This window comes from Artibeus jamaicensis, unplaced genomic scaffold (genome assembly GCF_021234435.1).
Source record: "Artibeus jamaicensis isolate MK-2021 breed Jamaican fruit bat unplaced genomic scaffold, CSHL_Jam_final contig_354, whole genome shotgun sequence".
Lineage (NCBI taxonomy): Eukaryota > Metazoa > Chordata > Mammalia > Chiroptera > Phyllostomidae > Artibeus > Artibeus jamaicensis.
Genome location: NW_026521803.1, coordinates 38,640,962 through 38,660,695, shown reverse-complemented (window position 1 = coordinate 38,660,695; position 19,734 = coordinate 38,640,962).

Below are 19,734 nucleotides of genomic sequence, written 5' to 3'. Positions count from 1 at the left end.
AAGAGTGTTAAGACTATAAACCTACTCATAGGAAATCTAGGAAAATCCCTTTACAAGCCTGTAGTAACAAGGAAGGTTGGGAAAATAAACAAGCGGAGCTCAGAGGACATCCAGGGCAGTGACATTACTCTGAATGAAATGACAGTGACGGGTACAGGCCATGATATATTGGTCCACACCCACAGAGAGCACATCACCGAGAATAAACCCTAACGGAAACCTGGACTTGGGATGAGAGGCTGTGTCACTGGAAGTTCGTCCGCTGCAACAAATGCGCCACTCTGGTAGAGGATGGAGAAAGTGGGGGAGTCTCTTCAAGCTTGGGGCAGGGAGTATATGGGAAATCTCTGTACCTTTGCTTAGTTTTGCTCTGAACCTAAACCTGCTTAAAAAAACCGCATATTAAAAGAGACAGACGGACAATTTGCAGGTCCTCCCACCTCCCACCAGGAGCTGGAAGGAATCTTTCTTCCCATTCCCCGAAACTGGGCTTGGCTGTGTGACTTGCTTTGGCACCTGGACATTAGCAGCACACAGAAGCAGAAGCAGAGGGTAAAAAAGCGCATGCACACGGGGGCTTGCCCTCCCCTGCTGCTGGCTGAGTGAGGAAGCTCAGTCCAGCCTCCTGGAGAATAGGAGGCCATATGGAGTGACAGACCCAACCTCCCCAGACAAGGTCCCCATTACATGAGGCCACCCTCCACCTTCCCGCCCCAGGAAGCAGAACCAATCACCAGCTCCCACCAACTCATCACTGTTGGCTTAAGCTGATGTGCTTCGGAGGGGTCTGTCACACAGCGAAAGCTTGCTGATTAGGGTGGGGTGCAGAACGTACAAACTACACATAAAAAAAAGACAAACATATGTAATGATGTCACATGTAAACCTTTTCCTTTAAAACAAGACACCCTAAATGAAGGTAATAGATAGGAGATATGCTGGAAGAAGGTATTTTGAATAAAAAGAACAGAAGATTAAAACATAGAATATCTAAGAAACTCTTGCATATCAGCAAGAAAAAAAATAGAAAAATGGCAAAAATACGATAAAGAAATTAACAAGGTAAGGGGGTTGGTGATTGAGCAAAAAAGAAAAAACTCATGGACACAGACAACAGTGTGGTCATTGCTCCGGGGAGGGGCAATGTGAGGAGGTGGGCGAGGGTGTGGGGGACAGAAATGGTGATAAAGGGGGCTTAACTTGGAGCGGTGAACCCACAATACGGTGTACAGATGTTGTGTTGTGGAACTGTGTGCCTGAAACCTGTATAATTTTATTAACCAGTTTCACCCCAATAAATTCAAAAAAGTAGGGGAGAGAAACAGAAGTAAAACCAGGATGGCCAATACATCTATGAAGAGAATCTCAAACTCATAAATAATCAGAGAAATGCAGACTGTATTAAAAATGAGATACTGCCTCACAGCCATTAGATCGCAGGAAATAGGAAGCTGTACAATGGCAAGGTGCGACTGCAAGGGGTCAGGGTCAGGGTTACGATGAGGGCTGTGCGGAGCACGTGTGCAGACAGAATCCAATGGGATGGCTAATTTTATGTGTCAGTGTGGCTGGGGCATGGTGCCCGTGCATTTGGTCAGACATTATTCTGGATGTTTCAGGAGAGTGTTTTCAGGTGGGATTAACATTGAAGTCGTCTGAGTACAGCAGACCACCCTCCGTAATGTGGGTGGGCACCATCCAATCAGCCACAGACTAGAATAGGACAAGGACTGATCTCCAGGAGCGGGAAGAATTCTGGAGCCTGAGGCCCCACCCTGCAGATTTTGGACTTGCCAGCCAATTCTTTGAAATAAATCTCTTTCTCCATTTACACTCATACTACTGGTTCCTTTTCTCTAGAAAACCCTATTATGCCAAGGAACACCCCTAAGGGGCTGATGAGAAGAATGTCAGCCGAAGAGTTCATGCCATCAGCTTCTGACCTTGGGGGTGGCAAGCTGGATCAGAGACAAGCAACCAGGACCACAGAACAAACAACACACTGGCAAGAGATGCTCAGGTTCCGTGTAGGCGGTGCTCAAATTCCAGCAAACAGAAGTGTTTACGTGAAGTGCAGAACATCCTTCAAACAAGATCTCGCCACCAAGCCCAAAGCCCTCTCGCTCTTAACCGCAACGGTTCGCACAACGGTTCGTTCCCCACATGGCTCAGTTTGATTTCCCAGCACATGGGACAATTGCATAAAGGAAGATAAGCTCATCTTTAACATTAGAAGTAGAGCAGATCCCATAGGTTTGGTTTCTTTTTTTCGTCTGTTTTGGTTTGCATTCTTACTTTCATTATTCGACAGGGCCCAGTCGCCGCACTGGGTGGGAATCCTAAGTGGATAAGGTTGGATGCAGGTCAAACAGGAGTGAACCCGGCCAAAGCTCAGTTCAGGGAGTGAGAGCGGAAGCTGGGTCGCTCAGCCTGGGAAAATAATGGGACCTTGGGGAATTGTTATCCCTGCCTTAAAAATCTCTAATATTGTCACGAAGTTGCTTGACCAATAAATAACCTTTTCTATTTACGCATCCTTGGGGGAAACACAAAGTGCTGATCTTTCCATCACACTTTGGGGAAGCTCAACTGCCTCCCTCCGAGGCTAGAATCAAAGCACTTTTTCTTTGTTGTCATAAGGTTTAACTACAGGCAACAGAGGACATGAGAAATAATCAGAGCCGTCACGGACAGACAGATGGACACAGAATCCTAGGGCTGGAAGGAGCCTGGGAAATGTGGTTCGCCTGTCCCCTTAGCTCTCAGGCCACACCCAAGCGTCGAAAGCCCTGGGGGATTTGCCCTGCCGAAAAGCTCCGAGCACAATGCCTCATCTGTCTTAGAAACTCATTCTAGGGTCTAAGAATACTTGCCGTCAGGAAATGCCACGTGGTAAATTCGGGCTCTACTCACACCCATTTCCTCAGGCTATGAACTTGGGTGGGGATGGACAGACAGCATCTGGACACACACTCTGGCCTACCCAGAGAACAGACGTGAAGGTGGTCACCAAAACAGCCTCACCCCACCCCGTCCCACCCCTTGCTTCCCCTTCTCTGGGTTAAATGATCCTAATCTCTTCTCACTGGTCTCGTTCTCCAAACTAGGCCCACCCAATGCCTAATGACTGACAAACAGCCCAGGAAAGGGTTGGTCGCTACGGCCCTAAGGGGACCCACTGTCCCAGTGTGCCAGGGGCTTCCCAGCACACGGGGATTTCAAAGCCGAGACCAGGGAAGTCCCAAGCAAACCAGGATTCATTGGCCCAGCTGGATCTCTAGAGAGGTGCCTCACCCCCAGATTTCAGAGGAACCACTAGGGGAATCACAGGCTCATGTCTGTCTCTCGGCTCCGACCCTCAGAGCCTGTGCAAAGCCTGGCCTCTCTCCCTCAAATTTGTTGCCCAGAATGGGTCCCCGTTGTTGAAAGGGACCTGGGCAGGGCTCCAAACTCTGGTGCTCAGAGGAAGCTGCTCAACTCATGACCTGTCACTGTCTGGGGACGGGAAGATGGATCTTGTCCCCTGCACCGACCTCCACCTGGAGGAGCCATGGCACAGCGTCTGCCCCACTGCACCCAGCACCTGCATGGCCTCCAGCGAAGTCACCTGGCTGAGCAGGTACACGTGGGGATGCAGCACCTGTGGCTAGAAGAGAAAACCAGGATCAAGAACAGGAACAGACATGAAGTGTGAGGAGGAGGTGGAACGGGGCGGGGAGAATGCCGAAGAGCGGGGGCGGGGCAAGAGAAAATAGCTTAAAGGGTGTAGGAGAGAGAAACATCATTTTTCCTCCCCCTACTTTCTTAGGTTCCTTGGTGAACTGACAAAAAGATCCAAGGGCAGGAACCCAAACGGGAGCCTGTTAACGCGTGTGTTGCACAAGCGCACGGGAGCGCCTGGAGACAAACAGTTCAGGGGGCAGTTTGAACTTGGGCTCCTATGGCATCTTAGCAAGAGAAAAACTCTTATAGCAGTGACGAGACAAAGGGAAAGGTCTCTGAGTTTCTGGGGTAGAGTCACATGAGGGAACGCAGCGGGGTGCCAGGGCCGGTTAGCAAAGTCAGCCACGCGGGCTCGGGCTCTCAACAAGGGTCTTGTGTTATCTCCAGCAAACCACTCTGTCCTTTGTGGTAGAGAGGAGGGCGTGGGGGAACACCTTTTAAAATTCATGTCCTGCTTTTAGGTGAGTAGGGGAGGGCAGAGGGCTTTTCTTCTATCTACGTCTTCTCGGTTGCCTTCTGCACAAAATAATTCTTATCTAAAGTGACATAGTTTGGGGGTAGAGGACAAATTCTGCTACCCTACGAGGGCTGAAGCAAAAGCAACAGAGAGAATAAAGTTAGAAACATACTCAGAGAGAGAAATTAGCCAAGGAACAGGTTTAAAAAAAAAAAAGACCATGAGAAGCAGGAGGAGAAGCTCGTGTTGGTACAAGAAGCAGAGGGGCCACGGCCGCTCCAAGTCCCTGGCCTTGCAGCATCAGGCAGGTCTGCCGAGTGAGAGCCCTGCCCACCCCCTCCCTACCTCCCCCACCCCCTTTTAGAAGAATGTTCTCAGATTCTTGGATTTGGATTTTTTGTTCCCACGGACCAGGAACAAAAAATCAAGGACTAACTTAAAGCTGCAGAGAATGCAAAACTAAAAACACCCACTAAGACATGCATTATTTCCAGAAGCAAAGGAAGTTGTGCAAAGAAAACTCATCAGCAGACGAATGCCACCACCCACCTGTGTGTCACTGTTCTTATTTCTCCCGTTTTGCCAAGGAATACTGAAAACTTGGTCACAGACTTGGCCAGGTGTCCGCCTGGCATCAGGGAGGACTAGTTATGGCCTTTAGGTTGCAACTAAGGAAACAGAGTCCTGGAAGTGTCAAGAAACTTGTCCAAGGTCAAGTGGCAGAGGGCACCTCTAATCCCAGACACCTGGCCCCAAGGTGGCATCTGAAACCACTGGACAGCACTCCATAAACATGCTCTGGGCAGAGCGGGTCTGCCAACTTCTGGGACAACTCCACACCAGCTTTGGTTACGTCTCCAACTCGAAGAGAGGGAAACCTGCAAGGGTCTCTCCAGGACTGTCTTTCCTGGAGCAGAAATTCACCAAGCCCTTTACATGCAGTGATGGCTGCGTCTCCACCGGCCTGGACCCCCAGCCAGGTCCCTCTTTGGTCCCCGTCACTGCCCAGGCCCGGGGTCAGCACCTCAGGGGCGCCAGGGTAGAGCTGTTGCTATTCCCATCTGTGTTTGTTCAGTGACTTCCTTCCGGCTATCCTTTTCACTTGAAGGTCCCTTCTTAGCACTTGGCCTGGACTTCTAACGCCAGTAGTGTCTCCACATCAGAACCACAGAAAGATACAGTCTGGTAGAAGTTTCTTCCTTACGTTCCATGTCGAGGACCTGGTGCCCATGGATAAATGCTCGGAAAAGAGCTGAAGCTCCTGAAGTCGCCCACAGAGGATTATGTGCCTGCTGGTCCGTAAGGGCCCAGGTTGCGTGCCTATTCAAGCCAGGTCTCATCAGTGTATGAATATGTGATTCACTCACCACTTGCCGATTGTGTTATCAGTAACCTAGCGACCAGGGGCACCTGCCTTAGGGCTCTTCTGCAGCATGAGGGGGAACAGCGTGAAGCTGCTCATTGTGCTGCAGTGGGAGCACCAGGACTGGACGTGAGTTTAAAGCCATCCCCAGCATCGTGCCAGACGGGTGAGGCGTCCTCCCGGGGACAGAAGACTCTCCCGCGGTCAACTCCTTTAGCCTATCCCAATGTTTAACTATCCTTTTTGCCGAGAAACTTTTCTCCCTCGAATCCAAGTCCTTTCTGTGGTGGTTTAGACGAGTGCCTCATGGGCACCCATGGTAGAGGTGAATGGGCCACCATCCCTAGTACGTTTTAATATAATATAACCTCATCTGATGGAAAAAATTCTTTAATCCTCCCTCTTTTTCCAACCGTTAAGAGCTAATCTTCCTATCCTCTTCTGCACGGTTGTGGAATTGGAAAGGGGCGTTAAATATACCTGGTTTAGTAATCCTCAGAGCCGGCTTTTCAGAATCACCCGTGAGCACACGCAAGGCCAGCTGGGACAAATCAGGACCCTTATGTGCGGGACTCCGGAGTTTATTTTTAATAAAGCCCAGGTGATCCGGTACTGGCCTTGTTCAGAGCGGCGCGTGGGGACCCGAGGCCCAGGTCAGTTCATCTGTAAGCTTCCTGCTGGCGTGAGTCAGATCACCCCAAGGGGTTGTCACAGCAGGTAGCTGGGGCCCTCCTCAGAGCAGCTGATGCCACAGGTCCCAGATGGGGCCCGAGAACTTGGTTCTCTAACTAGGACCCAGGTGATGCTGCTGCTGCTGCCCCACTAAGCACACTTGGGGAACCACTGGGCTCATGAAGCAGGCGCGAGGTGGTGTTTATTACCCCCTGGAAAGAGAACTCATTGCACAGAACCAGCTGGCGAAGCTAGCGTTAAGCTTAATGTTATCAGTGTAACGCCCTCAAGTTTCACCCACGTTGTTGCATGTGTGAGAACCGCCTTCCTTTTCTAAGGCTGAAGAATATTCCATTCTGTGTAGAGACCACATTTTGTTTCTCCATCCACCCACAGGTGCATTTGGGTCTTTTCCTCCTTTAGGCTACCACGAATAACGCCACAGGCGCATGAGCGCCCCCTCGAGGCTGCTCCCAGTTTTCTCAGCTGCACCCAAAGAGGCTCTTCTGCTCGCGGACACAGTCCCGTCTTGTCTCTGAGACTATGACCGGGAAGGCGAAGCACTGATTAATAATCCAGCGGGCTTTAGAATGACGTCACTAGCTCGCGGTGGGTTCTGGGGCCTCGCTAATAAATGCTAAGTTTTGCAATGGATCCCAACTCTTCCTCCTGAAAACTCCCTGCGTAGAAGGTGTTTTCCTCAGGAGCAGGTACTGCACCCGTCTCGCTGCTGTGGCCGGAGGCGGGGCTCGGTGTATACACCGAAGGGGTGAGCCGTGCACTTGGCCAGGGTCCCCCATGGAGATCTCGGGATCTGGAACCTGACATTGAGATTCGGACCCCCACTGGGATGTTTCTAGGAGTGGGGGGCTTTAGGGTCTGCTTAGGCCATGAGGGTGGAGCCCCCATGAGTAGGCTTAGTGTCCCCATACGAAGAGACGCAGAGAGCTCCTGTGCCCCTTCCTCCCGCGGCGTGAGGTCGGAGCAAAACGCCGGCTGTCTGCGAGGCGGGAGAGGGCTCGCACCAGGACCCGACCAAGCCGGCACCCTGGCCCGGCGCTTCAGCCTCCCGGCAGTGAGACATAAATTGTGGTTGGTTGAAAGTCACGCAGCCTGTGGTACTTTCTTCTAGCCGTCAGAACGGACTAGGGCTGAGCTCAGCCTGGACCATCGGCCCACCCGTGCGCCTGGCACCCCACCGCCATTTGGTTTTTCCCTTTCGCTTCCTGGGATTCCTCCCCCTGACATGAGGTCCCCCTTCCCTCGGTCCCGCCTCCTGGGCGCTCTCTGCTGCTCTCCTTTCTTTTCCTCTCATCTCTCTGCTCTCACTCCTTCCATCTTCCCTGGTTCTAAGGAAACAGCCTGGTGCCTGCAGCTTCATGACATCCAGCCCAGGGAACTGGGCAAAACACAAAACAGACATGAACACCCCCCAACTCCGAATCCCACTCTAGCCACCCACGGCTGCACTCGGGGCCACCGCCGCACAGCCCAGCTGCTGCTCACCTGCCCTCGTGCCCCTCCCGCCCCGCCCCCAAAGGGCAGCTCCCAGGATCCGAGACACAGCCAGCTGTCAAAATAAGGGTCCACAGTTTCATATGTGGGACAATGACTGCTGAAAACTGACGATGGGAACATGTAAACAGACAAAGGGGTTGCAGGGGAGGCTGCTGGGCTGCCTCCCTCAAACCCCCTCCTTCTTACAGAAGCAGGGACTGAAATGACCGCCGAGTCTTTGGATACGACCAGCAAGCACGTCCTCTCATAAGCCATAAAGGCGTGTGCGTCAGAGGAAACCAGGAGAAGGGGTGGGAGAGTCTGGTCTCTGGAGGAGAGAAGCAGGGAGGGTGCAAAGCGCCGGGGAGTTCATTCTTCTCCATCCGCACCCCCGACTTCAGAATGTTGCCTAACAGCAGGGAAGAGAGCAAAGTGATAACGAGGAAGCCAAGGTGGGCAGCCAGGGAGGCAGGAGGCATGAGTGGGGTGAGCTTGCCATGCGTTTACTGATGTCATCTTCCATCCCTTGTGAAACAGCCCTCGTGGACAAAGCCGCCTGCCAAGAGTAGGGTTGGGAGCTAGGAAATTGGGGTTCTTATCCCCACCCCGTGACTCCGAACCAACGGAAACGGTCGGGTTTCCCCAGTGAGAAGACGGGACCTCCTAAAAGCAGACCGGAGGGTTGTTGGGAGGACCCAGTGAGAGCCCGGTTAGGGAAGCAGCCCGTGTTCCTCCGGGAGCCCTTGGTGGGGGCCGACTGGGACTGCGTATGGAAATGCCGACCCATGGGCAGCTTGCCGAGGCGGCTGAGATTATTTTTAAATGTTGTTACATTTCGTAGAACAGAACGAGAATCTGCAGTGTGCGTTCTTCGTGCCTGCCCCACCCACAATGACCTCCACAAGGAAGCTGCCCAGCCCACGACTGTGCAACAAGATCAAAGTCAAATCCCGGAGAAACAGCACCCAGCTGTGAGGCTCTTGTGCTTCCCCCTCCCCCAGGGAGCAGGAGGAGGCCAGCCCAAGTTCTCACCGAGCAATGAAGGCCTTGGCCCGCTGGCCTTGGGGGCCCAACTGTAGCTGCTGAGAGCTGTCCACTCCGAAGGGCGTGGCAATCCCAACACATGGTGATCCCAATGTGTTCATGTGGATGTCCAGTGACCGCAGAGTGGGCATCGACGGGCAGCACCCTCTAAAAAAGGGGGTGTGCCTCACTCAAACAAGGATGCGGGGAGCTGGGTCCCTCGGTGATTCCGGAGACCTTCGAACAGGGCTGGGAAGCCGGGGAGATCTCCCCGCAACGTGGGCGCCAGCTGGAAGGTGTGCAGCCCTCGGAGCAGGCAGCAGCCCGGAAGTCGGTCCCGCAGCCAGAACTCATTGAGTGCAAAGAAGTGAGGTCACAGGGTCCCCCCCTGACCCCCCCACTACTCACAGGTGGTCAGTGTCATAGTGGAGATTCAACTCAATGAGGCTGTGACGGTGCTTGTGGGGCTGAGGATGGACTGGGGACGAGTGCCAATGACGATACCGCCCCTGCATCCCTGGAGTTTCTGGGTCCAGGGCCACGTGGAGGAGGCGGCTTTCTTTCTGTGGTTATCCCCCTTCTGCTCCATTGTCATGGGGAATCTACACTGGCTGTGGTGACAATGACCATGTACTACATGGACTGCAGAGTGGAGAGAAATACCTAGAAGAGACCCCAACATAGCCAGGGGCACAGCCAGTTCTGTGATGACCAGGGCAGTTCTGAAGTGGCCCCGACCTTTTGTATGAAGGGAAAGTCTTTCAGAGTTAGCCAGACCCACAGGGGAGCCAGGCACAAGGCGGTCACTGTTACTGGTCGAACTGTGTTCCTCAAACACATATGTTGAAGTCCTAACCTCCAAGAACTGTGAATGCAACTTCATTTGGAAGTAGGGTCATCGCAGACGTCACACATTAACGTGAGGTCTTTGGGGTGGGCCTTTATCCAATATGACGGTGTCCTCATAAAAGGAGGGGAAGCTGGACAGAGAGACACACAAGGGGACGCGTAAGGGGCAAGGCCACACGGCAATGGAGGCAGAGTTTGAAGTCACACAGCTGTAAGCCAAGGAGTGCCAGCGAGTGTCACCAGCACCAGGGGCTCGAAGAGCCAAGGAGGGAGCCCCCTCAGGGCCTCGGAGGGAGCAGAGCCAAGCCAGCGCCTGATTTTAGACTTCCGGACTGCAACACGGGGACATGATAAACGTGTGTGGTTTTAAGCCGCCTGGTCTCTAATAACTTGTTGCAGCAGCCCTAGCCCCTCCCCTGTGATGGGGCCTGACTCCCAAAGTTAAGCAGGACTGATGGAGGCTGAATCGTGTACCCCCCAAATCCACATGTTGGAGTCCTAACCCCCAGGGCCTCAGAACGTGACCTTATTTGGAAACAGGGCCATTGCAGAGATCATCAGTTATGGGGCAGTCATACTGGAGCAGGGCGGGTCCTACTCCCATGTGACTGGTGTCCTTGGAAGGAGTAGAAACTCGGACACACAGACAGAGACGGGGGAGCAGGGTGGGAAGAACACTGTGTGAAGCCGGGCGATGCACCTGGAGGTGTGTGAACAACGAATACTGCCAGCAACGCCCCCAGGCACAGGGGGAGGCTGGAACAGAGCCTCCCTCAGCAGGAACAGACTCAGCGGACGCCCTGGTCTTGGACCAAGAGGGTCTGTGGGCAGCAGAGTGAGAGCCACGGGATCTGGGGGGGGAGAGCTGGTGGGCCGGGAGGGCCGGGAGCCTGGAGAAAGCTGGGGGAGGGGAGAGCTAATGGCCATGGCGGGTGCCCAGGGAGAACCGGGGACTCACAGGGAGCCGGGTCCTGCCGACCAGCATGAGGGGCCCTCCAACCCTTCCCGCATCCTTGCCAATGCTCACTCAGCACAGGGTCTTTTTTCTTTTTAGCAACGTAAGACTCTCACTGTGAAAAGAGCCCAGCTAGACCGAGCAGATAGTGTGGGCCCAAGTTGTCTAGGAAACGGTCCTGCTCTGCGTGGGGGACAGAAATTGGCGGCGAGTGCCTAGACGTCAAGCCTTCCCTACTGCCCACCAGACGCAAAGGGCCCTGCTTTCTCAGGACATCCCGCCCCAGCCCTGGTAACACCCCAGGGGCCACGAGAACTGCTTCCGAGAACCGCTTCACGTGGACGGCCCTCATTCTGGTTGCCATCCAAGGGCCGCTTTTCTGCTGTGGTTGGACAGTTTCCGTATTTCCAAAGTGAAAAATGGGGAGAGGGAGGAACCGAAGGGCTTGCTTCCTTCCCAGGGAAAAGAGCGAGCTTGAAACCAGGGCTGGGTCTCTCCAGCACCCAGTGGAAACACAGAAGGAGCCAGGCCCCCCTGGGGGGTTTCAAGGAAACGGGTGCTTCTGGCCAGTGAGCTCCCAGGGTGTTGCAGGCCTTTTCCGAGGCCCCAAGAGCCTCCTGGAACACGCAGGTTCCCTTTGCTACATACACCCCACTGCCTGGTAGGGTCGCTCCCCTGGGAGCCCGGGGCTGCTGGGTGGGCTGCCCTTCCTGCCCTCCTCACAGGCCTACAGACCGTCCCCAGCTAGAGATGGCTGTTACTTTGGAGACTGGGCAAGAGCGTAAGGCAGCGCTTGGCGGGACTCTCCCGAGGGGCTGGGGGAGCAAAGAGGTCCCAGCTGTACCCCACCCCCCTAGCCTGGCTTGTTGGAGTTGTGTTTTGTGTCCACGCAAGGGGAGCCCCTGGAGGCTTCCAGGCAGGGCTGAGCAGATGGACGACACACTCCTGAAGGGCTCCTGAGCAGGGCAGGTGACCTACTGAGCAGCCGCAGGAGGCACCTGTATGAGCCCGGTGTGGGGACTAGGCTGTACCTGGAAGTGCCTCAGCAAAGGCTCCCTGCTGAGGGGGCCAGCCCTCCCCACCCCCACCGCCCTCCCAATGCCTCCTCCTTCATGCTGCTGTCCAGGCACCGGCCCAGGGGGCTGCTGACCAGGCAGCGGGGTGTGGGAACACTGCACAGGGTGGGGGGGGCCCCCTGGCTCTTCAGAACTGGGTGCTGTGATGGTGGGTCTCGCCAGGGCCTTTTGCTGTTCCCTGTTTCAGGCCTGACTGCCAGCTCATGGTGGCCACCTCTCCACAGAGGCGGAGGCCCTTGGGCAGGGGTGTCGAACTGAGGGCACTGGCTGGGATTCAGAGTCTCTGAGCCCTGGAAATGGCAGGTGACGCTCCGTGCATATGTGCATTTTTCTGGGAAAAATCGATAGATTTTGTCCAGCATTTGGAAGAGATCGGTGAGCACAGAAGAGTTAAAAACCATCTTTTTGATGGAAAAGAAAAGGTGGTTGGAGCCCCCAGAATTGCTGGAACCGGACGGGCAGTGATTCCTGTGTGTGTTTTCCGCTGAGCTGCCTGGGGCAGAGGAGAGAGTCCTGTCCCTTAGCCGTCTTGTGGCTCTGGGTGGGTTTCGTATCGGCCAAGCGGGGACAAATGCACTCCCTGAATGTTTAAGATCAAACCCCTTCACCACAGGACCGAGTCCTTCTGGAAGCACTTCCCACCCGACCCAGGTCCCAAGGCTTCCGAGTCTGCAGTCTCTTCTCTGACCGTTTTCTTCACCTTTTCGGCCCAGCCCACACCTGGCTGGCCTGCTCCCCACCCCGGGGCCTCTCAGGGAGGCCTGGCCTCTTGCCTCTGGGCCAGCAGGGGCCGGCTTTCCTCCTGGCTCCTCCTTGAGCTTCCAGAAGTCTCCATCCTCCCCTCCCCACATGCCTTGTATTATTAGTCATGGGCTCTCCAGAGCAACAGAGCCAACAGGATAGAGATTTTTAGGCTTCTAACGTGTATGCTTTTAACTTCACGATTTTCAAAATCCACGTGCATCCGATTGTTCTGGGTGCTTGTGAAACGCAGGTTCTCGGGCCCCCAGGAATCCTGTGCCGCGGGCCCTGCAGCCTGCGTTTCTCGGCTCCGTGGTGGGCCTTGGACGGCACCAGGAGGAATGCTGAGACCTGCCGCGCTCCTCCACTCTCGCTGGACTTGAGGGGCCCTGTGCGACTGCTTTCCACCAGGAATCATCACCGTCTCTGCCAGAGCAAACACGCCCCCTGTTCTATGAGGGGCGAGTCTGACTGCAGCGGAAACGGGATGGACGACCAGCTGGGCACAGTGAGCTCGGTCCTTTGGGGTCCTGTTCCCTCCAGAGTAGCTCGCTCTTTCCCGCCATGTTTTTCCAAGACAGCCCGAGACGGGTACGTTTTAATAGTCACCCCAGAGAAGACACGTCGCTATTCTGAAGCCAGGACAGCTCATCAGGAGGTGGGCAGGGTGGGAGGAACGTTCTGGAGACCCGCAGGAAGCGCCCTTTTCGGAGCTGGACTTCCCTTCCACAGCTATGGGAGGATTTTCCATTCTGCAGGAAGCAGACGGGGTTACTAGTCCGGGCTATTGTCTTTTGTTCCGCCGAGGCCCCTCCAAGGCCGGTGAGTGTGTTTCCAAAAGGAGGCACATCTGCGCCAGCAGCAACAGGCAACACCTGCAGCCCCGGCTTGGAGCCCGAATTAGAAACTGCTTACTTCTCCTTTTACTCTGCGCGTCCCTATAAATACATGGGGGAGGCACCCGGTCCTGTGTCCAAGGAAGGCTGGAGAAGTGGTAAGGGGAGGCCCCTGTCGGCCCACAGACTCTGTCCTCTGGACGAGCAATAAAGGGGGCAGCAGTGGCTCAGCCCCCCTGCGAGTGCCTGGCAGTTCCCAAAGGGAGGGACTTGGAGACCCCCAGCCCCTCCATTCCTGGCCCCATAGCCAGGCAAGCAGCACCAGGTTGAGGGTGCAGCAGCCACTGGGGCGTCCTTTTCTGGCATGTTCTGAATGCACAAGAAAGAACCACTGGAGCATGCTGGGCACTGCATCTGATAAGAATAAAGACAGAAAAAAAGGAGAAAGATGGAGTGGAAACCATCTGTCTAGTTTCTGCCCCTTGACATGCCTACATTTCCATTTCATTCTAACAAAAAGGGCAAAGGCATCAAAAGGACGAAAAGACAAGGAGTTAGCATCTGCAAAACGTGTATCTGACCAAGGATTGGCGTCCAAAGTAGACAAAGACTCCTCAAACTCAACAGTAAAAAAACAAAACCCAACTTCAAAAATCGGCAGAGGAGAGGAACACACGCCTCGCTGGAAAGACGCTCCACGTCCTACGCCGCGAGGGAACTGCGATCGCACAAGAACAAGACCCTGATGCATACGCACCAGAAAGACTAAGATCCAAAACGCAGGCAGGAATGTGGAGGGACCGGAACCCTCGGTCACAGCTGGTGGGAGTGTGGGAGGGTGCGGCCACTTTGGAAGACAGCTGGCAGTTTCCTACAAAACGAGATGTGCGTTCGCCGTATCATCCAGCAGCTGCATGCCCTGGTGTTCACTTGGATGAGCTGAAACGTTATGTTCATGCACACAGGTGCTTAGAGCAACAATATCCTTAACTGCCCAAACCTGGAAACAACCCAGACGTCCTTTCCCAAGTGGGAAATAAATACACGAGGGTGCGTCCAGACACTGGAACATTCAGGGGGAAAGAAAAGAAATGAGCTCTCCGGCTGTGAAAGGACATGGAGGAACCTTAAACGTGTGTTACTAAGTAAGGGAGCCAGTCTGAAAGGGCCGCCTACTGTTTGACTCCACCTGTATGACATCCCTGAAAAGGCAAAATTAGGGAGATGGTGAAGGACCAGCGGTTGGGAGGGAGGTGGGATGAACAGGTGGAGCACAGAGGGTGTCGGGGCGATGGAGCAACCTGCGTCACACTGCGGTGGTGGGGACACAGGATGAGGCGTCTGCCGGAGCCCACAGAACGTAGGACACGGTGAGCGTTGGCGCGGACTGCAGGCGTTAGCGATAAAGAGTCAACACTGGCTCACCCATTGTGAAGAGCGAGGTATAAAACGGATGTAAAGGGTGATCATGAGAAATAAAAGTGGCTAACCCAAACAAAAGACAAAGCACAGTCTAATCTGAGAAGGGGGCAGTCCTAGTGCTGACATCGGAAGGCCCGTCTTCAATGGGAAGACATTTTTAAAGGAAGAGAACCACGTGCTGCTTCTACCTGCGGGGGCGGGGGGCACCCCATTGGAGCGTATAAGCCCTCCCACAGCCCAGCAGGTGGACACTGTTGTCACCTTCACTTACAGGTGAGACGCTGTGCCCAGAGGCCCCAGCTCTGGTGGCAGCTTTGGAGACCAAACACCCGTGCAGATAACCACTATGTTATCCTACCTTCAGACAATGTGCAACCAGACTGAGGTTGAAAGGTTGTTCAGGGACCTCCCCAAAACCAGAGCTGAATTATACTCACTGCTTTGGCAGTAAACGGGCCCTTCTGAGATGGTCGTCCTGGCAGTTTGCCCCCGGAACGGCAGTGGCACTCTTGTGTCCAGCAAACTGCTCTCCCGCCCCTCTCCCCGACCGAGTGACAGGCACAGTCAGCCACTCACCTTCTCGGGTTTTTCTGTACATCCAATCAGTGCTGTTTCCCACTGGCCGGCTGCTCCTGCATTAAGTTTAGTCTGTCCCACTTGTACTGTGTTGAGAAGACAGGTCTTCTGGTGGCCGGGGACTCTCTCCTGTCCCCAGCTTGTTGAACTGCTGGGAGTTACTAGTGACTTGCGGACAAGGTTTGGGTCTCCTGGGACTTACCTGGGAACCGTTCCCTAGAAGCCAGGCACAGATGGAGAGCCGGGAAAGTGAAGGCGGAGGAAGAGGGAGGCGGCAGCATCCTGGGGGCCTGGCAGGAGCCACTGAGGCCTGACTTCTGTCAGCAGACACCCCCATTCCTTTCCTCACCATTGTCTTAGTGTCACCAGTGACTCACTGTCACAGAACCTACTGGGCACGATTCCTTCTCTGGGCTGCACGTGGCAGTAATGACCACTTCATTCGTGAGAGCTTGCTTGCTTTCTTTTTTTTTTTGGTCTTCAGGGCACGTTCAATTCTCACGATCGGCCTCTGCTCGGCCCTCCCCTCGAGTTTTGGAACTTCCATTCTGAACGTCTGCATCAGTGGAGGCAGAGCCAAGGCATCCGTGGTTTTATTTAAGCCCCAGCTGGTGCTCCCAGGTCACGCTTGGGGATGAACACGGGGCTACCAGATGTCACTTGGGCATCTAAAGTTCAGCCTGAGCAAGGGACTGCAGGCTTTTCTCTTTCAAACCTACTCCTCCTGTGGCCTTTCTGGGTTAAGGGGAGGGTTGGCACTCTCCTGTCCTCACCCCTGGCCACCCCCTGCCACCTGGACCTTGCTCCCTACTCCGCAGTGCTTTCTCTGAAATACACCTTTGATGACGACTCTTTCCTTTGCCACCATTCACCCCTTCACTGAGGAATGAGTATCTCAGGTCTCCGCCCACCTAAATTGTTGTCCTTTGAAAATCCTCCCCCCACCCCCGTCTCGGCGGGCAAGCTCACCTCCGTTCTCACTGTGACCCCACCGCGTGTCACCGTGTTGCAACACGCCTGCCATGCCCCTGGCTCCCCCGGGCTCCCAGCCAAGAGACTCCGCCATGCGCACGCCCCACTCGAGCCCCAGCTGCTCTTCCACGGTGCGGTGTGGACACAGCACCGACAAGGACAGAGTGCAAATTGCTACTATACTCACAACATTAGGGCCCGAGAGGCACTGGCAAGGGCGTCTCTATTCAGGGCAGGGAGACACATCAGGGTCGGCCAGTTCTTCCCACGCGGGGCAGACGCAGGAAGTTTCAGGCCCCGAGGCCCAAGGCCTGCCTGTCAGAACTGCTCCCCTCGGCCGGGGCAGGAACCAAGGCCCCGGAACTACGAATGCACTTTCTTGTAGGGCCCGCTTGGGTTGGGTGAACTTCACTGCTAGACACTGAAACGTGAATTTCATCTAGTTTTCCTGTGTCATGAAAAAGGATTCCTGTGTTTGTTTTTCAACCACTTAAAGAGGTTCGGCCTTTCTCAGCTGCCGCTGTGGTTTGTGCCCTGTATGGGGCCCCTCCGAAGGCTGGGCCTCACCCTGTGCTCAGGTTGAGGCTGTATACAACAACGAGCTTGACCTTGACGGTGTGACCGAAGGGGCTCACAAACACAAGCAGCAAAGAGCCTGGCTGGAGACTTGACCACCAGGGACGAGGCTGTGGGCCAGTGTGGCTGGAACGCCTGTTCGTGCTGCCATCTAGTGGCTGGCCTGCCCAACGCGCGCCCTTCCGTCCCGGCTTGTCCTGGAGCCAGGAAAACATTCTCCCCTCCAATCAGCTGTGGTGACAGCTGGGGGTCTGTGTCCCGACCACACCAGTAAGGACTTCAAGTCAGTTAAGCCCGAGGTAAATGTAACAGCAGTGAGTTAGAAAGTCTTGACAACTCATTTAAAGTGAACAGCTTCCAGCCACAGAAGTTTGAGATCATTGAGTTGGGACCGAAAACACTCAGCTTCCAGAGGAGGAAAAGTCTGGGAGGGCCTGCCGCTCTCAAGGACAGCAGCAAACGCAGAGCCTGCCTGGGGGGCAACCCACCTGACCCCCACACAGGCTTGGGGTCCTTGCCCTGACACAGCCCAGAGCAGAAGCGGAGTCTCCCAGAGGTAAGGGCGGTGGGTTCCAATCTCAGCCTTGTCACTTAACTTCTGAGTCCCTGGACACATGCTTAGCCTTTTGCCTCAACTTCCCCAACTGTAAAATGGGGCACAGTACCTACCTCTTAGGGCTGTTGTGAGGCTAATAGTGGCCAGCCACTAAAGGGCACGGCGGTGTTGGCTAGCGTTAAGAATTTACTGTGCGCCCACTATGCGTCCCACATTCAGCACTTTACGTACATTGCCAAAGGTAACTGCTGTCCCTGTTCTACACAATGAAGGCCATCCCCATTCTGTAAGTCAGCCGAAGGAAGGTCATGTGTATGGTGGGTGGTGTGGGAACAGTCATGATGGCTGCCACCTCCTGTACCAGTTAACAGAGGTGTCCCATGCACAACTGGGTTACCACTTTGCAATGTGACCCAATCCCGACCGGCCAGCAAGAGTGAGCACCAGGGAATACCTGGCAACCTGGTGGCGTTCTTAGGCTTCCTTTGGGGGTAGGTGTGACTTTCATTGCTCCTGCTCCAAGGCCACGGCTGTCCTCCTGGGTGTATCTGAGTAGTGGCGGCTGCTAGAGGAACAATCTTCATGCAGATATAAAAGCTTGAAAAATACCAGCCATTGCATGCATCTCTTCTGCCTGCCCTGATACTTTCTTAATTTCTGACGTCTGCACAACCCAGTGTTTCAACAGGGGGGTTTGTGTTTGTGTAGGTTTACAACCTTGGACACAGGTGAGAGTTGAAGCTCATTAGTTCTGAGATAAGCATGTGATTAAAGCCTGGTTCTGAGAACCCTGAAGTTCCCACTCTGCAAACGTTCCTTCATCCCATGTCTTCAAGTCCTTCAACAGACACACAGAAAAGAGACGCTCTGATCAACTAGGACCCGGCCCAATCCTGTCTCAGGAGTCCAGGACGCCCATGGTTGTTAAGACTGTGGCTCCCTATTGTTTTATATGGTTTTTAAAGGCTATTGTCTTTGCCTTGGCTGGTGTGGTTCAGTGGGTTGGAGTGTCATCCCATAACCAAAACATTGTGGGTCAGGGCACACACCTAGGTTGCGGGTTTGATCTCCAGTTGGGAGTGTCCGGGAGGCAAGTGATCAATGTTGCTCTCATACATCGATGTTTCTCTCCATCCTTCTCTCCCTGCCTTCCCTTTTCCATAAAATCCATGATCGTGTCCTCGAGTGAGGATTACAAATAAGTCAGTAAACAATAAATAAATGGGAGGTTGCTGCTCTCAGTTCTGCAGAGAAGCACCTGAGGCAGGGGGCGGTGCAGGAGGTGAACACTGGCCTGCAGTTGGGGCCTGGCCCTCATCGCTGGCATGTTTGTGGCCCTCAGCCCCTCTGCACCCCGAGTGTGCACCATGTACCATAGGGAGGAGGGCGATTCCAGGCCTTTCACAGTTGTGCTGACCAGTGACTACAGAGAAAAACTGCCAAGTACCATGGATGCATTTAAGATGTTCCAAACAGACTCAGACCGCAGTGGCCTGAGGAGGAGATTGCTGATTGCTTCCATGGCCGTCTGCCTGCACTCTTGAAGGTTTGGGGCACAGGCTTGCAATCTCAAACGTTTTCTGTCTCATGCTCAATGTTCTCTAAATTCGATCAGTGGGAAATGGCATCTGCTTGCATGCACTATCCTCGCCCACCACAAGGTGGCGCTGCTGCCCAATGAGCAATTTTTTTTTTTTTTCCGGGGTGAGGCTGGTGGAGACCGGTGCCAGCAGATCAAGTTGGAGCTGCCAGAGGAAAAAGAAAAACAATGAACAATCGCCCCACCCTAACCGCTCCCCGGTCACCCCCCCCCCCCGCCCCCGCCATCTCCAGGAGCAAAACGGGATCCCGGGAATTAAGAGTGCTGGTGGCCGAAACCTGCAGTCACAGCAGAAGAGTTGTGACTGCTTGGATGTCTCCACTGTGTGGTACCCCACCCCCCAGCGGGTGAGGGGAAGCCTACAGCGCCCCTGCTCCCGGGATGGGCAGACGTTCGCAGGCTCAGGAGGCGTGTGCCGATGGCTCGCGTTTCCCAGAAGAGGACTGATGAGACACTGACCTTAAGAATCCGCTGTTCCGGGACTGCACGGTACTGCCCTCTGCCTCCGGGTGAAGGGTCCAGGGCGCTGCAGGGGGGAAAAAACCACCCAACCAACAAAAGAAAAACAAAAACAAAACAAATGCGCCCTCGGCCTGAGCGCACACCTGCCCCTCCACCCTCACCCCACAGCCCTTCCTTCTCCTGACAGCTGACCTGAGATGCAGTCACCATGTTTGAAGTCAGAGCACCCCCAGACCTTCACCCCCGACACCTCACTCCTTTCTCTAAAAATAAATAGGCCGTTGTGGAGCGGTGGGTAGGGTGGAGGAAGTTGGCGCTTTTTCTGATCTGAGATGGAACGGCGGGGGGTTCTGGGGCTCAACTCTCCTCTTGGCTGGC